Source organism: Sinocyclocheilus grahami, unplaced genomic scaffold, assembly GCF_001515645.1.
Source record: "Sinocyclocheilus grahami isolate Dianchi unplaced genomic scaffold, SAMN03320097.WGS_v1.1 scaffold43.1, whole genome shotgun sequence".
Lineage (NCBI taxonomy): Eukaryota > Metazoa > Chordata > Actinopteri > Cypriniformes > Cyprinidae > Sinocyclocheilus > Sinocyclocheilus grahami.
The window spans coordinates 746,367-761,484 of NW_015505222.1; the positions used below are offsets into that span (position 1 = coordinate 746,367).

General features: G+C 35.8%; 1 protein-coding gene across 1 annotated transcript in view; it reads left to right on the forward strand.

Annotated features, from left to right (window-relative positions):
* pbx1b (pre-B-cell leukemia homeobox 1b) overlaps positions 1-15,118 on the forward strand; it is an 83,164-nt gene that overhangs the window by 2,786 nt on the left and 65,260 nt on the right. The gene's annotated exons all lie outside the window — the stretch shown is intronic.

Consider the following 15,118-nt stretch of genomic DNA (forward strand, 5'->3'; position numbering starts at 1 on the left):
TCTCATCCGAGGATCTGGAATATTCATGCTGACTCTCATCTTCAAGACGCACTGACACTTGATTGATTAGGGTATCAAATAAGATGCACTTTTAACAAACGCTATCCATTACATTAATTCATTTCAAATAAACTCGTCACTGAAAATATATATAAAAAATATAATAATACCGCATTTGCACATTTTATACCGTGCACTACATTTATCATTTATATATTAAAATTATATTACCGTGAGCTCTGAGAGACGGGTCAAAATGACACGGCATGAGGTTTAAGATTGTTGAGGTTTGTTTGCAAGAAAGTTTCCGCCCCACTTCTGCGGCCTTCAACGCATCCTTGGATGTTTGGCATATTCAGGAAACCTCTTTTTAGGAGTTATAGATGGATTCAAACACTTCTGCGTTGGTCGTGTCTAAAAGTGTTTCGGATTTCGAATGTATGCTGTCATTTTATTGTGTTCCTCAGTCATTCGGTGTTTTAAGAGGCAATTCCGCAGAGTTGTACGGTTGTTAACTTTATTTGTTTTGAAATCATGCAGGAATCATAATAGCTCATGAAAAGTGTTTATTCTGTTTGACATCCGTGGAGATGTTGGTTCTTTGGCAAAAGTGCACAGGAGCGATGTTTGGATCAGTGTATGTTTAGCACAGTGGAGGACTGTAAAGCTAGTTTGCTGAGAGTTATTGCTGAAAAGAAATCTTTCTGCACAACTTACAGATCAACTTTTACTAAAATTATAATTGCTTGGCTTCAATTTTTACTTTTTGTGTTCGTGTTTGCAAATGCTTTGTAAAATTAAAGCATTTCATTTTCTATGTTAGGTTGTTTCTTTAAAAATTTCAGCAATTGCATACTATTTATTCTATTATAAATTCTATGATAGTAATTATAGTAAATGGAGCTGATATATATATATAGTCAGCTCAGTTACTCTTAAGCATTATTTACTCAGTCACCAAATGAATCTCATTTCTTTTATTTAGCATTTTGTCATTATTTCTGTTAAAAACAAAAACTTTTCATTTCAAGGCACGCAGTGCGTCAGACAATTTTAAAACGCATGCTCAAATGAGATTTGCTGAATTAGGTGGTTATAATGTATAAATTGTTTGTTTTATCAAACAAATAAAAAAGTTTAAGATTATAAATGTTGTCATGTGCTTAGTTTCTCCATGTCAAGCTTATGAACCTCAAAAGTGTGAATATGTAACTTTTTAAACACAATAAATAATTTATCTATTTGTTTGCATTAAAAAAATTCCAAAGTTTGTTTAACACTATTAACGCAACAATATAACATTGAAAGTGACAAAAGATCTGATTGGGTTTGATAAAGTAGAAAGTATCTGCCATTTTCGTAAAGCTCAAGATCACATCCAGTCCTGTCAGTGAGTCAATAGTGTGTTTTTACAGTTCCTCCCAGTGTGCCAATTGACACCTGCAGGGGAGGACACGGCCCTGGGTCACGACCCGACCTTTTGACCCTGCGGTGTTTTTACTGGGATATAAGGGAACGGCGGACGCAGAGGGAAATCTAAACAGCCGTGCAGAAAGAGGGAGGGTCACTTTATTTTAGTCCAAACATCTGAGACACCGCCATGGCGCTCTTCTCTGCTCGCTTTCATTCCACTCATATTTTCTTTCTTGTCTGAGGAATGTGTCTGTGCGAAGACTCTGTGTGAGTGTGTGTGTGTGTGTGTGTTTGCTTATAAGTGGATTTTATAGTCTTTGTGCATGTTCACACTGTCATCTTTGTATGGTATGTATTGTAGTTCACAAACATTGTTCAGAATCACTGTTAAATGATGAACACAAACCGCATGTTTTATTTTAATGCAGAAGCAAATTTTTTACGAGGATTACTCATATTATATGCGAGTAATAAACGGCAAAGCAAAAATATAGCTTTGCCGTTTTTGCTTTGTTTTTGCTTCTTGCGTACAGATCTAATGGCTTTAGTTGCATTTTTAGCATTTCGGGTTTTTTTAGATGCACCACATGCATGCAGTTTTAAAAATGCATTTTTATATGTAATTAGTGATGAGTTTCAAATCATGTTCTAAACAGAAATAGAGCAATGCACTTGTTTGCATGCTCCTGAAACAATGGCAGTGTCTTGTCTCAGCGTCTGTGATCTTTGAAGCGTGCAGCACAGAATCCTGTTGGAAAGGATCTGGCACCAAATGGCTTTCTAAAAATACACTCAAACAATTCCAGCCAGATCAGTTGGCTCACACGGACCCGATACCACGCAAACTCTCGTTTCATTATTCTTCACGGCGAAATAACCCAGCCAGCACTTGAAAGGAGCCGTGCAAATACGTCTCTTTTTTCCCTCTTTGGTTTCGTCTCAGTGTTTCTGACACATGGAGACTCGTCTCTATGGAAGCCGAATTCTTGGATCTCTTGGAACTTCAGAACGATGTCAAGGCATCTAATTGCTGAATGTCAGAGTTTGTTCTGTGACACCACCTTGAACCTCCAGCGTTGACAAAGACACAGTAGCGGCGCTCTGCCGTTGAGGAGTACGAGGGTTTGAGCGCCTGTCAGAGATTTTACGTTGCATTCGAATAGTCATTAACTTCAGAAAGCTCCAAATGAAGCCCTAATGGAAGCAGTTTATGCACTCGGTGGCTTGCTTGTTGTTGTTGTTTTTTGTTTATTCCATTATGAATAGATTTTTCTTTTCTTTGCAAACGCTTTTGCAAATGTTTCAGCTTTGTTTTTATGAGTGCAATGCTTTTCACGTTGACTGTAGAAATGTTTTCTTTACCGTGAACAAGTCAAACCAAAAAAACTGAATTGGTCATTTAGATTGAGTGCTTTTATGTGTCTCAAACTGATATTTTATATTGTGTACAGTACAAATAGTCATTAACTTTAGACACCAACCATGGTTAGGTACTTTTATTTTAAAATAAATAATAATATATAATTTATCATTTTATTTTTTATTCATATGTTTATAAAGCAATGCATTCATTTCTTAAGAGCTAATAGCTAAATAGTATTATTTAATATTAGATTAGATTTAATATTATTTAATGTTGTATTATTAGCTAATGTTTTTAGAAAATTAATTTTTTCTACATAATTTTTTTTCTACATTTTTAAAAATTATAATCTGTAAAAATGCTTTTTAAAAACAACTAAAAAAGAAATTGAAGAGCTCATTTAGTTATTGGTTTTAACACTGTATGATTTTTTTCGGCATTATTTTTATTTATTAAAATTTCTATAATGAGCTTTTCTTTTTTTTTTTGAAATGACAAATGAGTAGCTCATTTAGTTATTAGTTTTGACACTTTGTTTTTTTTCTACAATGTTGTAGTTTTAAAATTTCTATAATAAACAAACTCTTTTTTTATTTTGTCTTTGCAAAGCTTTTTACTGGCTTTGTAAAAACTGAAATATCAAAATGAGGAGCTCATTTAGTTATTGGTTTTAACACTGTGATGTTTGTTTTTATTGCGACCATCTGTAAGCATATGATGATGATTATAAATCTCAATCTTCTAAACGTCTGTCAAACCTCACGAATCTTGACTTGCAGTGTTTTCTCTCTGTGCAAACCTCAACAAAAGGCTAGTTTTCTTGTGGCATGTGTTTAAACGGTGTAAGGTTTAGCGCCTGGGGGTTCGGGTGATGTAATGTTATTTTTTGATGGGTGAGAATGAGGTGAGCAGAGGGCAGGGCGAGAATATTTGACAGCGTTGAAACGAGCCAGAGATATGATTACTGCGAGCGCGTTCAGTTCTCTGGGTCCTGTGGGAAGCTCGACTCCTTACGGCTTCTCAGGCTGAACACACCAGTGCACACAGTATACACTTCTATAGCTCATTACAGACGGAATAAATCATCTACGGCAGCTCGTTTTCAAACCAGCACACAGACGATTTAAGAGTGTGTGTGGCGTTAACAATGACATGCTTGATGTCCCAAAATGGATTCAAGAGGGCGTCTGTTTTACGGTGATATTAAAAACACCCAATTTTGGTGGAATTCTGTGCATTAAGCTACTTCATAAATAGAATTGATCTTAAAATATGTAAACACTTGGCTATACTCAGTATAGCATACTATGGTATTATTTGTACTGTTGCTGCACTGTGCACAGCATGAACATTTTCTGCTCGTATTGAATATTACATGCTACAGTCGCCAAATTGCAACGTGCAACACTGCATCCAAAAATGCTATGCTTTTTTAAAATTGCTTTTATTATTAAATCATCCATGATTATAATATTTTTGTTATGCATAATTTAATCAGACTGCCAAAAGTATAAATTGAATTAATAAAAAATGCTAAATAATCCTGTTTTATTTCCAATATGATGACTAGACACCATTTACATGAGTTTGACTGAGAAGAATGCAGATCACTACTTCTTTAAAATGTTTTTAATGAATTAATGGCCACTTTTTCCACAGTATACTGTGTATATATATATATATATATATATATATAAACCTATACTTATTATTTTTACATTTTTGTTCTCACAGTTATTTTTTTATTTTGTTTCTTCCATAAAATAAAAAATACTAAAAACTTTGTATCACACAATTCTGATTTTTCTTTTCAGAATAGTGAGTTCACATCTTGCAATTATTATTTTTTATTTATGGTTTCTGCCACTAAATAAAAAATTATGCAATTGCAGCTTTTTATCTCACAATTCGGATTTTTCCTCACATTTTCAAGTTTATATCTCATAATTAGAAATTTTATTCTGAGAATTACAAGGTATAAACTCTGAATTGTAAGATATAAACTTGCGATTGCGAGGGGGAAAAAGACCAAGATAAAAAGTAGCATTGAACTTTTACATTTTTTTGAATTTGATTGCATGCACATGTTTTGCAGTTGTTTTCTGCTTCCTCTTACAAGTTTATTTTGCATGCACAATGTTTATCTGCTGTTTATTATTGGCATCTAGCATTGCTTTTCCAGATCTGACCCATAGGCCTCGACTCCACATTCACTCCTGTTGACAAGTGTGTAGCATTCAGCGGCTTGGTGCTTCCCTCAGGTGTCCGATCAGGTGAAAACAAACAAAGCAGTTCATATTCTCCTGCACAGCTGCCTGAAATCATTTGCTTCTCGTGCCGTCGATGCTCTCTTTGCAGGGCCGTCACTGGCACACGGCCGGTCTGGTCTCAGTGCGAATACGCTCTGCTTTGTCTTTCATTCTCTTGTCTGTTTTTTTTAAACATGCTGATGCAGCATCTCCACCGAGCGCCAACGAGCAGGATGAGAATCACATCTGTTGGACCGGCTCATCATCCTTCAAGCGGAAACGCTAAAGCCTAATCCAGCTCATAATAGAGGCGCGCGCATGCTGACTGGCAGCGGACGGCCGGCGTGGCGTTTTTTGGAACGGCTCCGGCAGGCTTTTGCAGAAATGAGATTAGGAGAGCACGCAACAGCAGTTACGGAGAGATCTGTCATCGTTTTCTCTGAGTATACACTGGAGCACAATCACATTACCTTATGAATTATGCAAATTGTCACAGGCCTAATTGAGATGTGTTAATCATATTAAGAAGCTTAATAGCTGGAATTTAACTGTGATGCTATTTGGTAATTAAGCACGACGGCGAGTTTGGGGTGCTGTTGATTGAGCTGCTTGTGGAAGATGATCTGTCTGTCTGTCTATACAGGCATTAGAGAAATTTTACCTTGATTTTTATTAATTTTTTTTTGCTTTAACAATATTCAAAATGTAATGAACTGAAATGGAGAGAACTGATTCATGGAAATCAATCAGACGTACCCACTCTGATGCCGTTTCACTACTGACGTTAAAATGAGACACTATTAAAACATCTTTTAACATTCCCATACAGTAGGTATAAGTTGCAAAATTTGTCTAGTGACGATGTCTTTAGGAAATAAATGTGTGATAAATAAGTTAAAAATTGCCTTGCGAGTGTTTGCGTAATTGCATCACATGCAAATTCCTTGATATCTGCATCTTTAAAATAGCTGAAAGCATTGTTTGAAGAACTAGAAAGGAAACCATAATCATTAAAATATTAAATTCCTTTCTATATTCATTCATTAAAAATAACATTTAAAAAATCCACTTTTTAAAAACAAATTATTTTTATGTTTATTAAAAAAAAGAACTGATCAAAAGTCAAACTAAAAGAGACCGTGAAGATTTATAATGTTACAAAAGATTTCAATTTCAAATAAACGCGGTTCTGTTGAACTTTCTATTCTTTAAATCCTGAAAAAAAAAGATTATTATTATTATAACACATTATTATTGTATTTTTGATTCAATAAATGCAGCCTTGGTGAGTAGAAGAGACTTCTTTCATCTTAAAGACCCTCTAAATAGCAGATTACTGTCAATTTTATTGATTAGCGGTTATGGGCCTGATTCCTAATATTTGATATATTGGCCAGCCCTAGTGATTTTGTGCCTTACAGAGACAAAACCACTATAAAATGGCGGGGTAATAAAACCTCACAGACTGAATGCGCCTCATAAACTGCCTCAGAATCTGTTCTTTTGTCAATAGATTGTATCTTGTGCTCAAACGGGCTCTGCTCACAGAGATATGAATGAGCGGCGCATTAGACCGAGATGCTGTGGCGATTTTATCTGGCCGTTTGCTTTGTGTCACTCGTCGTAAAGCTGGTAGGTGGAGACACACTCCGTTACTGCCAGCTTTCTTGATACGTTACGACTTTAATCAAATTTGAAAATTTGTAATGTGCATTAAAGTGAACGTGAAGTGCTTCTCGTGAGCACCGTTGCCGTACGAACCCCGGAGGAGTCGTCTGTCTTTAATGGTTTCCTCCCCCCTCGCCGTCACCGGCTCACAGAGAGACGGAGACTAGAGGCCTCTCTCCACGTACTGGAAATGACACAAATTAATATACACTACTTAAACTAGAGCAAGATTAATGGCTGCCTTTCGCTGCAGTTTAGTCCCACTGTCAGTTGCCGGGTGTTCCTTGGACAAAATCAACACTAATCAACATTTATCCCACTTTTGCCCTGGGCTCTCAGGATGCAGGGATCCGAACCCCCCTCGCCACGCTTTTCACCTCTCATCCAGCGCGTTCATACATCATCTGCACCTCTCTCCAGCACGTGGCATAACAGACGTGATAGATTTGTGTTTTTATTTGCATCTGATAGTTAACTAGGTGAAACGCTGCATCTAACACATCAGTCTCTTGAAAGCATGTGTGCATGTGCTTTTGTGATATCATATATGGTTGGGGTCTCTGTGCTCACCAAGGCTGCATTTATTTGATCAAACATACAGTAAAATTCTGAAATGTTATTACAGTTTAAAATAGCTGTTTTCTATGTGAATCTATTGTAAAATATAATTTATTCCTCTTATGCAAACCAGTCTTCAGTGTCACATGATCTTCAGAAATCATTCTAATATGCCGCTCAAGAAACATTTCTGATTATTATCAATAGGGATGCACCGAAATGAAAATTCTTGGCCGAAGCTGAAGTGGAACAAAATGAAAGGCCGAATACCGAACACGGTTTTTCGCATTTTATCCCCCATGTAGACCTATTTTGCCATTTTTTTCACCATTGCATAAATTAAATAGCCAAAATGTGCTTTTTACTGTTTTGTCCTGCTTTTCAAATAAAAAATCAATTACAAAACAACAATTAAAAAATATTTACATAACACTGAAATTTTTTTTAACATTCTAGCAGACATTATAAAAACAAGGCACAATTTAACTTCAAATTAATAAGTTAGTAAAATAATATTCTTTGGCCATTTTTGAGACTTGAATCAGGCATGTATTTTTTACTGTACAAATAAAGGCAGCCTTGCTGAGCAGAAGAGACTTCTTTTAAAACATTAGAATATATTGTAGATCCCAATTTGAACACTATGTGTGAATGTTATAATAAATGCATTAATAGAGCTGTTGTAGGGTAATTATTATTATCATTATTATTTTCTTACTTTTTTATTTTATTTTACAGAACAACAGTAAAATTACAATACTAACATTTATGAATATCGATGGAGTTGTTGCTTTTTCTCGGCGTTTATTTTGGCAGAAACCCGCAGGAAGATCTCAGTCAGTGCTTCTTTTTGTTGACAACAGCATGCAGATTTATAAATTACGAATTTGGGAAGATGATTGTCGCACGTATCACATTGTCACATGCCTTTAAAAAAATTCACAAAAATGTTACTGAGCAATTGACGAGTAACAAGTTCAGCGCAGATTTTCCTCGCGCTTTGGACTTTGAATCCTGGCGCCACAAGCTCATGCAGCGCTGTCAGAAATACATGCAATTCGTGCGTGCATTAGAAAATATAACATTCTGCAGTTTATTTACTAATCTTTTAAGGCCATTTCGCGATTTCAATCATCATACAGTAGCCTAACTACCAGCATCAGCCACCTCTTCTTCTCATCGGAGACGTGATGCAGCACTAAACAGCCTCTCGCTGTCGGTGCTTCGTGCTTGTAATGATCTCTGCGTCTTTCTCTGATAGTTTTAAATACTTTCACACTGCCGACATGTTTGCTGCATTAGTGCATGCCTCTATTTGATCGCGTTAGTCATTGTTTGGTACATAGGCTATTATTCGGCCTTTTCGCTTATTCGGCCGAACGCCGAAAGAGATTTTTTTTGCTATTTTAGGCCGAATAATTTCGGTTGCCGAACATTCGGTGCATCCCTAATTATCAATGCTAAAAACAGTTGTGCTGCTTCATAGTTTTGTGAAACCCACGATAGCTTAGGACTGTACCTTACGTTTGCATGAGAAAATTCACTGCAATCATGTTTTATATCTGGGGTCTCTAAGAACCCAAGTGTGAGTAATGTAGCATTTTTCATGAAGGAAGTTTGAAGCATTTTATCAAGTTGAAACTTTATTTACATATAATGTATATGTCTACATATAACAATTCTCCTAAAAAGTCATGAAATTTGATATTGGAATGTTAACAGTATGTTCTGAAGCTTTTAAAATGACTTATCAATCACAAGTTTTACTATGAGGCCCCTTTTTGAGTATTATTTATTACTGGATTCTGATTGGTGTACAATGATTTGGCTATTTTAGGCCGAATAATTTCGGTTGCCGAACATTCGGTGCATCCCTAATTATCAATGCTAAAAACAGTTGTGCTGCTTCATAGTTTTGTGAAACCCACGATAGCTTAGGACTGTACCTTACGTTTGCATGAGAAAATTCACTGCAATCATGTTTTATATCTGGGGTCTCTAAGAACCCAAGTGTGAGTAATGTAGCATTTTTCATGAAGGAAGTTTGAAGCATTTTATCAAGTTGAAACTTTATTTACATATAATGTATATGTCTACATATAACAATTCTCCTAAAAAGTCATGAAATTTGATATTGGAATGTTAACAGTATGTTTTGAAGCTTTTAAAATGACTTTGGGGTCCCTTATCAATCACAAGTTTTACTATGAGGCCCCTTTTTGAGTATTATTTATTACTGGATTCTGATTGGTGTACAATGATTTTAATGGTATAATTACAGTGGAAATTGCCTAATATAACAAAAAATGTGTGAAACACTACTGTTCAAAAGCTTGGGGCTGGTAATGTTTTTTTTTAAAGAAATTTATATTTTTATTGAGGAGGGATGCATTAAATTGCTTATTTATAATGTTACAAAAGATTCTTTTGAACTTTCTATTCATTAAAGAATCCTGAAAAATCTAATGTATCAGAGTTTCCACAAACAATATTCAGCAGTACAACGGTTTTCAACATTGATAATAATCAGAAATGTTTCTTGAGCAGCAAATCAGCATATTATACTGATTTCTGAAGATCATGTGACACTGAAGACTGGAGTAATGATGCTGAAAATACAGCTGCGCATCACAGGAATAAATTACATTTTACAATATGTTTAAATAGGAAACAGCTATTTTAAAATGTAATAATATTTCACATTTTTACAGTTTTTACTGTATTTCTGATTAAATAAATGCAGCCTTGGTGAGCAGAAGACAAAAAAATCTTGTAGTTGACATCAACTAATTGACTTATTGGTTTGTTGGAAGTCTAGCAAACCATTGTGACCCATATTTTGTTGCCAGGTTTGAACTGATGCGTATGATTCAGTGGTGATGTTATAAATCGATACAGAAATGATTGTTCCTGTGTGCTTCCCCTCAGAGACTGCAGAAACGCCACATCTCGCTCTCTCTCCTCCTGTATGAATAGCCTGGCTATGCAAATCGCTCATAATTAGACATGCTAATATATGGCAGTAATAAGCCACTGTCTGTCGTTATGTCTGCCAGTCTTCCCATTGTGTCCAGCGAAAAATGTGTCTTTAAAATACCGCTTCCCACAGTTCTCTGTCATTCCCGTAGACGTGTCTCATAAAAACCATCAATAATTGCCTCATTAAATGCAAATTTCACTATTGTTTTAGATTTTTAGACAGTGAAATTTGATATTATGGAGTAATACTTGTTCTTTTTTGATGGTTTGCAGATATATTAAATCTAAGGACACTCATTAGCGCGCTACTCTCATGTGTCTCTTTTAAATTTTTTTTTTTTTTTATTTTTTTTTTTTTTTTTTTTAATGTCTCTGTATATAAGTTTTAGTTAATTTAGTTTTATTACTTCAAGTTAAACTAAATTAAATTATAAATGCTGCCTTGGCAACTGGCTGAAAAATATAAAAATATGTATATATATATATATATATATTTTTTTTTATTGTATTTCAGTCAACATATATTTTGTTTCAAGTAACAATTTTTTAGTTGTAGATTTCATTAATAATAATATCCCTAGTAAGCACAAAAATATTTCTAAATGCATCCATTTTCATAAATCAGTTTATATTAATAGATCATTCATGGTTTCTTTTCAGAAAATCATTAATTTAATTAATTAATTTAGTTTTGTTATACACCAATCACTTTAAATGTTTCTGATTTGTTGTGATTGCCTATTTATGTATATTTTTTTCAAAAATGATGTTGGATTGTTTTATTAACTGGTGTAGGAGCACAAAAAGTTTGTACGTATGCACTTCAGATGGCATATTTTCATGTCGATTTCTGCATTTATAAATCTCAATTTGTTTCTCAATTTTGATGTAGGATGAAATCCATGCAATTTAGGATCTAATCATATGAGGATTTTACAAATTAGACTCCAGATTTCCAGTTTGATGTCAGAATTTGGTTTGCTTGGCTGTTTTTATATGGTCCACAGTTGGTGTGAAAGCAATCCAGACTAACTTGCAGAGGTGAAATGCCATTGATGATGTATAATGCGTATGGTGCAATTTCCACTTTTGCTCAATTTAATTGAATTTGGTTTTGAATTGTAATTGAGTTTGGTGGTCAATATACAGGATATGCTGTCTGAGACTGAGACAATCAAACCAATCAAACCAACTATGAGAGCAGCTCTAGAAATGAAAGTTGCAGTAACCTGCAACACATGCTGTTGCTCATCTGCAGGATTCTCAGTAGAAAAGTTGCATTTGTAAGAGTACCATACAGTGCTCTTAATGAAAATGCCAGTCAGCATTGTCATTATCTGCTCATGCTCTGACTGAATTCATCAGACTGCTGATTGGTTTTCTGCTGTTTACTTCTTATGGTGTAGATCACCTCCAACGTCATGTCCTGCAAGATAAAGGCTGGAGGTTAACGTAAACTTGATAAAACGCTCATCTCATACTCTTGATCCATCTTCCACCATCATGGAGTATGAAAATACGGACGCAATACAGAGCAGTTAAATGGGCCATTTCAGATGTTTTGTGTAGCACACTGACTACGAAATCTCCCCCGTCGCGCCTGTGCAGTCCATTTTCCACCACTCTCAGTCGCCTCCTATCTCCTTTCCTCTCGTTACCCATCTCTCCTCTGCTCCAAACCCACCTCACCTAGTTTTCCCCCCCTTCTTTTCTATTCACAACCCACGCTCTCTCTCCTCCTGTATGAATAGCCTGGCTATGCAAATCGCTCATAATTAGACATGCTAATATATGGCAGTAATAAGCCACTGTCTGTCGTTATGTCTGCCAGTCTTCCCATTGTGTCCAGCGAAAAATGTGTCTTTAAAATACCGCTTCCCACAGTTCTCTGTCATTCCCGTAGACGTGTCTCATAAAAACCATCAATAATTGCCTCATTAAATGCAAATTTCACTATTGTTTTAGATTTTTAGACAGTGAAATTTGATATTATGGAGTAATACTTGTTCTTTTTTGATGGTTTGCAGATATATTAAATCTAAGGACACTCATTAGCGCGCTACTCTCATGTGTCTCTTTTAAAATAGTCCCCTCGACGCAGTGCTCGTGGCACGGAAATGTTTTTTTTAAGGAAGCATGTGGAGCCTTGTACCCCCTGAAAGGAAACAAATGTTTGGGAGAAGCAGAGAGCGGCGGTTTTGGCCGCTTTCCCAGCACAGACGCAAGTGCCATCGCGGGCTCCGGAAGACTGAAGTTCCTCCTGCACACGCAAGAACCGGCCGCAGCGTTTCCAGCAGAACTGCATGCTTGAAGTCGACATTCTGTGGTCCATAACCCATCTCACCTTGCTTACGTACTTCACTGTTTTCTGCTGTAAAGTGCTTTGGAGTTATGCTCTGTTAAATGCTAGTGGTTTTTGGAAGAAAGCGTCAACTTTTTCTAGCTAGATCAGCACTTGTGAAGCCATGCAACCTCTGTGCTGTCAGGGATGTGGAAGATGAAACAGGTGCTTGTCATTCGAGTGGTCAACTAAGGACAGGCCGCTTTGTGTTATATGAAACACCTTTGATCAGTTGTGCGGTGTCTTTTTCCTGTCTAAAAACTCCTTCAAGATGCTTTTTAGGGTACAGGATGTGCTAGAGTTTTTTTTAAGAGTAATCCAAGTCGTGAGTAGTTGTGTTGTGTGCCGAGTATTTTCACTTTCTTTCTTTCTTTCTTTCTTTGGCGTCTTCTGACTGGTGGCCCAGAACCCAGGCGTGAGTCATGTGGATTGAGATGAGCGCTAGCAGACACGCTGCTCTTCTCTGCTCCGTCATGCTTCATTTCCCGCATCCAACACCGCCAAATTCAGCTCAAGCACAATCCCGCTTTATGACTGATTTCACTTGCCTAATGTAAATTCAAGCCAGACTTTTGGGCATCATCAAAAACTTTCCATTTAGAAGTTCCCACTCTGAAGGTGCATTCACACTAGAGTCAGTAGCTGTCAGAGTTTAGTTCGATCAGTCGGTATGAATGTTTTTTCTGAATGTGCATCAGTGAACCGCACCTTATAGACACTTATGGTGTTATTTCTAGAATGATCCTAAATGTAAACGTATGTCAGTTTCCAAATTGTTATACTATTATAGTTTTTATTTAATATTTTGAATTAGATATGATGAATTATATTTTTATATTTAGTTTTCACTTTCATTGTAGTTAAAGTTTTACTATTTTTTGTATTTGTCATTTTTATTTTTTATTTTTTAATGTCTCTGTATAGTTTATATAAATGTTTGTTTATAATTTTTAGTTAATTTAGTTTTATTACTTCAAGTTAAACTAAATGAAATTATAAATGCTGCCTTGGCAACTGGCTGAAAAATATGTATGTGTATATGTATGTATATATATATAATTTTAATTTTATTTCAGTCAACATATATTTTGTTTCAAGTAACAGTTTTTTAGTTGTAGATTTCATTAATAATAATATCCCTAGTAAGCACAAAAATATTTCTAAATGCATCCATCTTCATAAATCACAGTTTATATTAATAGATCATTCATGGTTTCTTTTCAGAAAATCATTAATTCAATTAATTAATTTAGTTTTGTTATACACCAATCACTTTAAATGTTTCTGATTTGTGCATATAATGATATAAATGCATGTTGTGATTGCCTATTTATGTATATTTTTTCAAAAATGATGTTGGATTGTTTTATTAACTGGTGTAGGAGCACAAAAAGTTTGTACGTATGCACTTCAGATGGCATATTTTCATGTCGATTTCTGCATTTATAAATCTCAATTTGTTTCTTAATTTTGATGTAGGATGAAATCCATGCAATTTAGGATCTAATCATGTGAGGATTTTACCAATTAGACTCCAGATTTCTAGTTTGATGTCAGAATTTTGTTTGCTTGGCTGCAAACTTTTTATATGGTCCACAGTTGGTGTGAAAGCAATCCAGACTAACTTGCAGAGGTGAAATGCCATTGATGATGTATAATGTGTATGGTGCAATTTCCACTTTTGCTCAATTCAATTGAATTTGGTTTAGAATTTTAATTGAGTTTGGTGGTCAATATACAGGATATGCTGTCTGAGACTGAGACAATCAAACCAACTATGAGAGCAGCTCTAGAAATGAAAGTTGCAGTAACCTGCAACACATTCTGTTGCTCATCTGCAGGATTCTCAGTAGAAAAGTTGCATTTGTAAGAGTACCATACAGTGCTCTTAATGGAAATGCCAGTCAGCATTGTCATTATCTGCTCATGCTCTGACTGAATTAATCAGACTGCTAATGGGTTTTCTCCTGTTTACTTCTTGTGGTGTAGATCACCTCCAACTTCATCTCCTGCAAGATAAAGGCTGGAGGTTAACGTAAACTTGATAAAACGCTCATCTCATGCTCTTGATCCATCTTCCACCATCATGGAGTATGAAAATACGGACGCAATACGGAGCAGTTAAATGGGCCATTTCAGATGTTTTGTGTAGCACACTGACTACGAAATCTCCCCCGTCGCGCCTGTGCAGTCCATTTTCCACCACTCTCAGTCGCCTCCTATCTCCTTTCCTCTCGTTACCCATCTCTCCTCTGCTCCAAACCCACCTCACCTCGTTTTTCCCCCTTTTTGAGAAGATCTGTGAACAGGCTGTGCACAATGGTCTTTTGCTTTTTCGCTAGGAATCTCCCTTAGTGATTGTATAATGTGGTGTATATACATGTCTCAATCACTACAGCTGTTGTGGGATGGTCACGCAGTTATGAATGCAGGCCAAACCAAGTCGTTCCAAACTTTTATGACTTTTTTTCTTCACAAAAGGTTGTGCAATTAGCCTTTTTCCATGCAAGTACAATGCATGTTCAGAATGACCATGCGATCTCATCA